This window comes from Saccopteryx leptura, chromosome 11 (genome assembly GCF_036850995.1).
Source record: "Saccopteryx leptura isolate mSacLep1 chromosome 11, mSacLep1_pri_phased_curated, whole genome shotgun sequence".
NCBI lineage: Eukaryota > Metazoa > Chordata > Mammalia > Chiroptera > Emballonuridae > Saccopteryx > Saccopteryx leptura.
Genome location: NC_089513.1, coordinates 38,249,816 through 38,259,544, shown reverse-complemented (window position 1 = coordinate 38,259,544; position 9,729 = coordinate 38,249,816). Strand labels below are relative to the sequence as shown.

Sequence of the window (9,729 nt, the reverse complement as noted above, 5' to 3'; positions counted from 1 at the left end):
GCCAGACTCCCCAGCCCAGAGCACGAGAGCTGGGCAGAGGTGCACACATTGCATTCAGCTGTAAAAAGCAGCGAGATTTCTGTCTGTCTGCCAGAGACAGGAGTCTGCAAAGACTCAGGTACCCTCTTAAAGGGCCAACGTTTGTAGTCTCTTATCCCCAGCTCTGACCGAAGAGAGAGCTGAGTGGACTAGCTTTGCATGATAAAAGTCTGCGTTTGTTACAAAAAGACTCCCAAAGGTTGAACAATGAAACGTGTTAATACAATCTATTTTTAAAAGCCATCTCTTACAAGCAAGATATAAATGGCTTTTTTTTTTCCAATTGGAGATTGCCATTCTATTTGAAACCATTCAAATTGTGATAGAAAATTAATTTTATCTTTTCCTGAAAAACAGGGACTTATTTTCTTATGATATGTCAGGTATGTATACTGATGAAGTCTAACTTACAGCTTTGGGGATTGTTGTATAAACAATTTCACGAGTTTTTAGCCTTATGTATACCGTACACATAGACTCGGATCAGCTAGAATTACAGCAGTTACTCTGTAAGAAATATCCTCTCCTTTGGAAAGAAACTTTTCAATACATACCTTTCTATTTTGATTATATATATATATATATATATATATATATATATATATATATATATATATATATATAATTTAAATAAACTTTATATTTTTCTTTTTTGAATTGCATTTATTAGGGTAATACTAATTAAGATAATTATATGGGTTTCAGGTGCCCTTTTCTATAATGCATCTCTGTACACCATATTGTGTTTTCACCTCCCAAGTCAAGTCGTTGACCATCACCATTTATGCCTTCATACCCTCCTTCACCTCCTACCCTCTGGTGATCACAACACTGTTGTCTGTGTCCACAAGTATGTTTTGTCCATTTTTGCACTCTGCCCACTTCCCTCTCCCAGCATACCCACACCCTCCGTAGCTGACAGCCTGGTCTTTATGAGTGAGTCTATTTCAATTTTGCTTGTTAGTTCATTTTGTTCATTAGATTCCACATATGAATGAAATTATATGGTACTTGTATTTTTCTGACTGTCTTATTTTATGTAGCATAATGAACTACAGGTCCATCCATGCTGTCACAAAAGGTTAAATTTTCTTTCTTTTTGTTGCTGTGTAGTATTAATTGTGTAAATGTATTACAGCTTTTTTATTCATTCATCTACTGATGGTCACTTTGGCTGTATCCATATCTTGGCTTTTGTAAATAATGCTGCAGTAAACACTTGGGGTGCATATAGTCTTTGGAATTGTTGCTTCAGTCTTCTTAGGATATATTCACAGAAGTGGATCATTGAGTCAAAAGGCAGATCCATTTTTAATTTTTTGAGATAACTCCATACTGCTTTCCAAAGTGGCTTCATCAATCTGCATTTCCACCAACAGTGCATGAGAGTTTCCTTTTCTCCACACCCTTGCCAACACTTCTTTGTTGATTTATTGATAAGAGCCATTCTGACAGGTGTTAAGTGATATCTCAGTATGGTTTTAATTTGCATTTCTCCGATAATTAGTGGCTTTGAGCATCTTTTCATATGTCTATAGTCCATCTGTACTTTCTCTTTGATGAAGTGTCTATTCAAGTTTTTGCCTATTTCTTAATTGAATTGTTTTTTGTACATTTTCATTAAATTTTATACTTTTTTCTAATTTATACCAATAAAATAATATTATAGTTAGTAATATGTGAGTAACTAAAAGTGATGTGAAATTATGTTTACTCAAAACAGAATAATAAATATTTTGAAGGGTTTAATTTCTTTATTAGCATAATAAAATATTTTGATACTATGTGAAATTACATTTTTTTTCTTCATTACATTATTTGAAAGTTCCAAATTCAAAATATTATGTTTGGGTTTTTTTGTTGTAGTAAGGAGACAGAAAGTTTATTAAAACAACTGAAGTATATAATACTACATGTGGATTTTTCTATGGTAACATTCTGATGCAAAGTATTCCTATTATTTATTATAAGCAAATTGTGTTTTTTAAAAAGTATGTTAACTAGAAGAGCAAATAATTTTCTTATAAATAAAAATACAAAATACAAGCAATTCTGTTATTTACCTTTAGAATAACAAGAGCTTATAGGGATATGTCATTATGTATATAAAATTTGCACCTCTTCACTCACTCAGATATAGAAAATATCTATTAAAAATGAAAATAAAAATGTAGAACTCACTCATTGTTTTGTACAAATTCACTCTTGAATATACTTATATTTCTTGACTATACTTAAGATTTGCTATAATTTCTGAAAGAAAGTGGTATAAAAATAAAAAAATAACCAATTGTCACATGGTATTAATAGGCACTATCATTTGTATTGTTATTCACAGTATACAAGCACTGTTGTGGTTAGCACCTTCTATGCTGACAAGAACATAGGTCTGGTGGTAGTATACAGTTTTTGCTTTCATCTTTAATTATAGCTATAATTTCATTTCTGGTACGTATCTGTCTATGATGATAAGAAAGACTATATATGAGGAACCATTCATCTACATCATGACTTTGATAACATTCTTGTTTGTTGCTACAGAAACTTAGATTGGGAACATGAGAATATGAACACTTGCAACCCCATTCTTTAATTCTTTCTTTGTTTAGACACAAAATCAGATTTTAACTTTATTTGACTGCTTTACCTACATCACATATCTGATACCCCACTTCCATTCGTGTTTTACTTTACAAAGAGCATGTCTTAGCCTTGCCGAATAGCTCAGTTTGTTGGAGCATTGCCCTGATGTGCAAAGGTTGTGGGTTCAACCCCCGGTTAGGGAACATACAGGAAAAAATGGATGTTTCTCTCTCTCTCTCTCTCTCTCTTTTTATCTTTCTCTCCCCCTTCTTATCTCTCTAAAATCAATAAAAGTAAATTTTAAAAAGAGAGTATCTTGGCAATTTGCATATCAGTAAAGGAGTAAAGCACATTGTATGTTGAATTTTTTTCTAAAAACATTTGCGGGACAGATTCTTCTCATCCTAATGGCCATATCATGATATTGTAAAAATTATGCTGACTATATCTGTAATATATTAATGCTATAAAATTATTCAAAACTATGAAGTTAGCAGTTTTTCAGAACTCATCATTGAATATCTTCAAATAGATTAAACTTATTTTAATCCCTTAGGCAATAGTAAGTTATATAGGTCACAATAACTGGATTACTTTTTATGACTCATTTTTATGGTGCCTCACATAACTAAAAATGTGAAAAGGAGGCCCAGGTTTGCTTGACTTCATATTTCAGAGAAGTTTGTATTTGTCAGCCTGTCTTTTTACTATCTATTGTTTGATGGCTAAAACATAAATCTTTCAACAGAAATATAAATTGTTTATATATATTCCCTCTATTTTTTTGTTTCTATTGATATAAAAGACTGGAAATTAGCAGTTAAGACAGGCAATATGACAGTGGGTAGATACAACAATAATTACTTTGACCATCCTAAAAATAAATTGTAAATGTTTTATTATGACTTAGGAAACTAAGTAAACAGAAACTAAAATATAACTTAATCTTATGGAAGATCTTTCTGCCAGTATTTTTCAATATGGAAAAAAACAGAATGTGTAAACATTTTTTTATTTTTACAACTTTTTTTAGTGAAGATCTAAATTTTTCAGGTCAGCTCAGATGTATAGATTTTTTTTATTGTCATAAAATTACATCTGGTAAAATACACACTTATTAAGAATATAGTTTGATGGATTTTAAAGAATCCATATAGTCATTTTATCAGTATCTAGTCAAATAATTGAACTCTACTGCCACATTAACCAATTCTTTCTCTACCTTTTCAATTCTCTAATCCACATTTCCCACCCCTGATTCATTTTTCTTTTCTATAAATTCACATGAAATTACACATGTTCTGTTTAGTATCCTGCTTCTTTAGTTTTACACAATGTTTTTAAGATTTGTATATGTTCTACAATATCTTTTTTTATGATTGATGTGTCATGTGCCTTTGTATAATAAATACACCACATTGTGTTTATCCAGTTTTCTGCTAATGTATATTGGTGTTGTTTCTATTTTTTTCTATTATGAACATCCTTGTAAAAAGTTTTTATGATAAATATGTTTTAATAATCTTTGGAAATAAATACCTGGGAATGATAACTTTGGAAATTAAATACCTGGGAATGTGTGCCGGCTACTGATTTATAGCCTCTCTGTTCCAAAGTCACAAATTTGGCCTGCTCTATGAAAATGGAGCTGAGCCATTTAAATTTTGTCAATAGAGGGTGCTAGAGACATCGCAAGAGGAAAAAGGTTTGCTTCAGGGCGCCAGATCGCTTCCCGCACGTTTCTGCAATGGAGACCAGTCCTCTCTAGCCTCTGGCTTCCACTACCCTCAGAAGCTCCTCCAGACCTGACTCCTTGTGCATGACAGACAGCTGCTGCCAATAACCATCAGCTTCCCCTGGCAGCCCAACCACCTGGGAACTTTGGGAGGAGAATAATTTCAGTGAGATACCTCTCCATAAATGATATTCCTCAGACTCTTTAAAAAAATTATTGAGGTATAATTGATATACCAAAGAAATGTGCACTTATTTAATGTATAAAATTTGATGAATTTTGATATAAGAATACACCCATGACACCATGACCATCATCAAGGTAATAAACATAATCATTATGCTAATTGAAATAAGTCACTTACAGAAGGACAAACACAGCATGATTCCACTTATTCAAAAGTAGTCAAATGTATATAAGCATAAAATGGAATGGTGGTTGCTAAAGGATGGGAGGAGGAAGAAATAGGGAATTGTTCAGTAGGTATAAAATTACAGTTAGATATATAGGAGAAATAAATTCTAGAGATCTGCTGTATAACAGTGTCTGTAGTTAACATTATGCTCTTGTCCATTTACCCAAGACTCTTTTTTATAATTGAAATTACTTGGGTGACACTGGTGAATAAAATTATATGTTTTAGGAGTACAATTCTATAATACATCCTCTGTATATTATATTGTGTGTTCACCACCCCAAGTCTAGTCTCCTTCCCTCACCATTTCCCCCTCCATCCTCTTCTACCTCCCCTCAGCCCCATTTCCCTCTGGTAATCACCATGCTGTTGTATATGTCTATGAGTTTTTCCTAAGGGGGAAAAAACTCTTAAGGAATGGATTTCCAGCAAGTGCTGCCAGCACAGGACCACAGCACTTCTCTGCCTTCCAGTGAGCCCTCTGCACGGGTGAGCTGGGCACCTCTTACCTGGGTGTTCTATCTCAGAACTACAAGTAGTGACTGCTCCTTCTTTGTGGTATTCCTGTAATCTCTAGTATACTCTTTACTTCTCCAATCTATAATTTTTGTTATATTTAACCATTCTTATGCTAAAACTTTTTCTGTTCAAATTCCTTGTGGTTTCTTTCTTCTGACTGAACCGGAACTGATACAGAGTAAACGCTGAATCTTATCGTAGGTGCATGTTTAACATTATTAGAAATTGTCCGGCAGTTTCCCAAACTGGTTGTTATCATTCTACACTCCCAACAAAAATATAGGGGTGTTCTTTTTTATTTTTTTTACAGGGTCAGAGAGAGAGATTCAGAGAGAGGGATAGACAGGGACAGACAGACAGGAACGGAGAGAGATGAGAAGCATCAATCATCAGTTTTTCGTTGTGAGACCTTGGTTGTTCATTGATTGCTTTCTTATATGTGCCTTGACAGTGGGCCTTTAGCTGACCAAGTAACCTCTTGCTCGAGCCAGCGACCTTGGGTCCAAGCTGGTGAGCTTTGCTCAAACCAGATGAGCCCGCGCTCAAGCTGGTGACCTCGGGGTCTCAAACCTAGGTCCTCTGCATCCCAGTCCGACGCTCTATCCACTGCGCCACCACCTGGTCAGGCAGGAGTGTTCTTGTTAGCCTGTATTATTTCTTGCATTAGATATTATGTAGTCTTTTAAATTTTAGCTATTCCACTCTGTGTGTAATGGTTGCTGTGGTTTTATTTACAAATTCCTTGAAAATCAATAATGATGAACATCCTTTAATGTGCTTATTCGTTATTTATATAATATTCATTGTGAAAAACCTTTCCAAACCTTTGCCTATTTTAAAAAATAGGTTATCTTTTCATTACTTGTTTATGGGAATCCTTGTATATTTAGTATTTCAGTCCATTATCAGACAAATGTATTGTGAATATTTTCACCCAGTCTGTGTCCTTTTTATTTCTCAATTGTGTCATTTGAGAGGCAGAAGTTTGTAATATCAATTAAAAAGAGTTTACAAATTTAAAAATTTTAGGTTTCTTTTTATATATTTTTAAAGAATATATAAAAGAACATATAAAAGAATAATCTTTGCCTAAAGTAAAATTATCAAAATAGTCTAAATGCTATCTTCTAAGCGCTCTGTACTTTATCTTTTTAAAAGGATTACCTCAAATATATTAATCTAATTAATTAATCTATGTAAAATTTACTATTTATGCATAGCGTAAGTAATAGTGAAGATTTATTTTTTCTTCCCATATTGCAATCTTATTTATTCAGCACCATATAATCAAGATTTGTCTTCTCCATTGAATTGCAGTGAGACATTTTAATTCCTTTCCTTCCCTTTCAGCCAATGGTTATAACTAAAAGTGCAATACTGAACAGAAGACACACAACTAAACATCCTGCTCTGACTCCAAACTTAGGGTAAAAGCATGAAAAATTTCCCAGTAAGTAGTTTCTTATTATAGCAGTAACATTCATCTACTGAAGAATATTTGGGTTGTTTCCAGCTTTTGTCTACTATAAACAAGCTTCTATCAACTTCTATGTACTTGTTCTCATGTGAACATATGATTTCATTCCTCTTAGGTAAATGCCTACTAGTTGAATGGCTAGGTCATAATTTAATTTTATACTGAACTCCTAAAGATAGTCACAAGCTGTCTTTTAAGTGATTATACATTTTATATTCCAACCAGCAATGTATAAGAATCCACTTGTTCCTCATCTTTGCCAACATGTGATATCACTCTTTATAATCTTAGCCATTTTAATAAGTGTATAATAGAAGCTCATTTTGGTATTAATTTGCATTTTCTCTAATCACCAGTGATGTTGATCATCTTTTTATGTACTAGATTGTCACCTATACATTAATTTTGGTGATTTGTCTGTTAAAATCACTTGTCCACTTTTTATTTATTATTTTAAAAAATGGTTTTTGTATTGATTTGAGAAAGAAATAGAGGAAGGAAGGGGGTGAGAGAGACAGTAATATTGATCTTCTTCTGCATGTGTCTGAACCAGAGATGGAACCACTAACCTCTGCATTTTGGGATGGTGCTCTAACCACTTAGCTATCCAGCCAAGGCTCTTGTTCATTCTTCTTAGAAATTATACTGTTCCTTTACCATCATTGGTTTTTCTGGGCTCCTTCTATCCCTTATATATACAACTTTTAACATATTTTAAAATACTTGATTTGTAAATATTTTTCACATCTATGGCTTATATATTAATTCTCTGAATCTCTTTCAAAGAGAAGAAATTCTTATCCAAAATGAAGTATAAGTTCATATTGTTTTTCTCTGTAAACTTTGTTTTCTGTGTCATATCTAAACTCTGCACTACTCTTGAGTTTTAGAGCTATAGATTTTTTTATTCAGTATATGATTCATTTTGAGTTAATTTTTATATAAAGAGTAAGGTATGAATGAGGTTCATTTGGAGACATACAAGTATACAGTTTTTCCAGCATAATTTGTTGAAAAGGCTATCATTTCTCGATTGAATTGTCTTTGCTTGCTTATCAAAAAAAATCATTAGACATTGGTCAGGACCAAGATCTCTGTGGTGGTCAGAGTCTTCTTGAGGCAACTATTGTGGCTACAGCCCTCGGCAGAACCTGCTTTCCGGCCTGCTAAGGGGCCCAGGCAGCTGTAGCCACAGCTCTCTGAATCAAGAAATTTGCCATCAAACAATGGTATCCAAAGAAGTCTAGAGGTAACCCTCATATGCAAACTTATGAAATTAATTTGAATAAATGTGGCCTTATGATGTTGGACACTTTGATAAAATTAGGAATGAAATAGATTCTACCTTGACTTCCTGAAGATCATACATAGAAGTTTCTCTGGCCTTTTTGCAATGAACATCAATAGAAGCAACACTCTAACTTGCATCGCAAGGGTTGACACTAACCGCAAACAAGCCTCAAAAATATACCCTCTTCTATTTATATATGTGATAAAGGATTATGTTCCTGATTGGAGCAACTTATATTCTCAGAACAAATCCACTGTGCCTTATTTGAAGAGGGGTGAGTCCTGGGAAGACAAACAGTGGTATCTGAAATCTACAGGAGGTCGGGAGAAACTGGGTGGGCTATACGAGTACATGCTCTGTGCCTACTGAAGTGCACCAGCTGCCCTGGCTACTAGTAGAATAAAGACAAATATTTGGGACCTGTGGTTCTTATGCAAGTCGATCACTGGATGATCAACTCCAGAGGCAACACCATGAAGGAGCACCAGGCCAAGCTGCAGGACCTTTTCTCTTTGTATTGCTGCCACACCGTCATGAACTACACAGAACCTGTTTTAAGGAGCTAAATCCAGTGGAAGCTATTGCCAAGATCTAGAAAATTATGCCAACTACAAGGAGGAAAAAAAACCTCAGTTTAACTCTTCTCATGCTAAATGTGATTTGTAACAAGCTCAGCTGAACATAATTTACATCCAATTTGAGTTCTTTCACAGGTCTTGATTTTCCATTAGTACGGTATGCATAATAAAAATTTTAAGAAATAAATAAATAAATGTTATTCTGTTCTTTAAACAAAGAAAGTCATTCGGTCTTATATGTGGGAGTCTATTTATAGATTTTTAATCATCTCAAGAGATGCAGAAACATCATTAAGTAAGAATAAATATTTAAGTATGATTTCCAAAAAAACCAACAAATATAGATAAAAGGAATTTTACTTAAACTGACAAAGAACATTCACAAATACCTAATATATACATTATATGTAATGATAATATATTTTAAACTTTTCTTTAATCATTATAAAGGCATTGACTATTACTCTTAATCAGTATGATAAGGCAAGAAAAATAAATAAAATTATGTGTATTTGAAAAGAAAAAATAAATTTATATTTTCATAGATTATATAGTTGAAAACTTACAGTGAATTATAAATATCATTAAAATTTATAAATTTAGCCAAATCATGGATACATAACTTAATTACATATACTTTATGTAATTTAAAAATATTACTAACATTAACCAAATATAAAAGTCTTGCAAAACATGCAATGTTTTTTATGAGGAAAATTTGGAAAAACTTATGGAAATGGGAGTGTATATACCATGCTAATAGAAAAGTTAGTATATTATAAATGCTTTACAAATTTATTTATGTATTTTCTTTAATTTTAAATAAAAGTTAGAAAATATTTTCTTAGAAATGACATGAGATTTAATAACACTAGAAATTCTAGATATGAGTGATACAGAATAGTCAAGGTATTCTTGACCAAGAAGAAAAGGAGAAGACTTACCATACCAGATACCCAGTGTTAATGTAAAGTTAAAATGACAAGACATTTTTGCATTGGGGCAAATAAAGGAAATAGACCAATGAAGAAAGTAAATGGTAGAGAAACACACCCATATATGGACAGTTTATATCTGACCAAGTTAGATGCA

General features: G+C 32.9%; 1 pseudogene; it reads left to right on the top strand.

The window, feature by feature from the left end:
* The first annotated feature begins 759 nt into the window (after positions 1 to 759).
* LOC136382886 (succinate dehydrogenase [ubiquinone] iron-sulfur subunit, mitochondrial pseudogene) lies at positions 760 to 8,654 on the top strand (annotated as a pseudogene).
* The last annotated feature ends 1,075 nt before the right edge of the window (positions 8,655 to 9,729 follow it).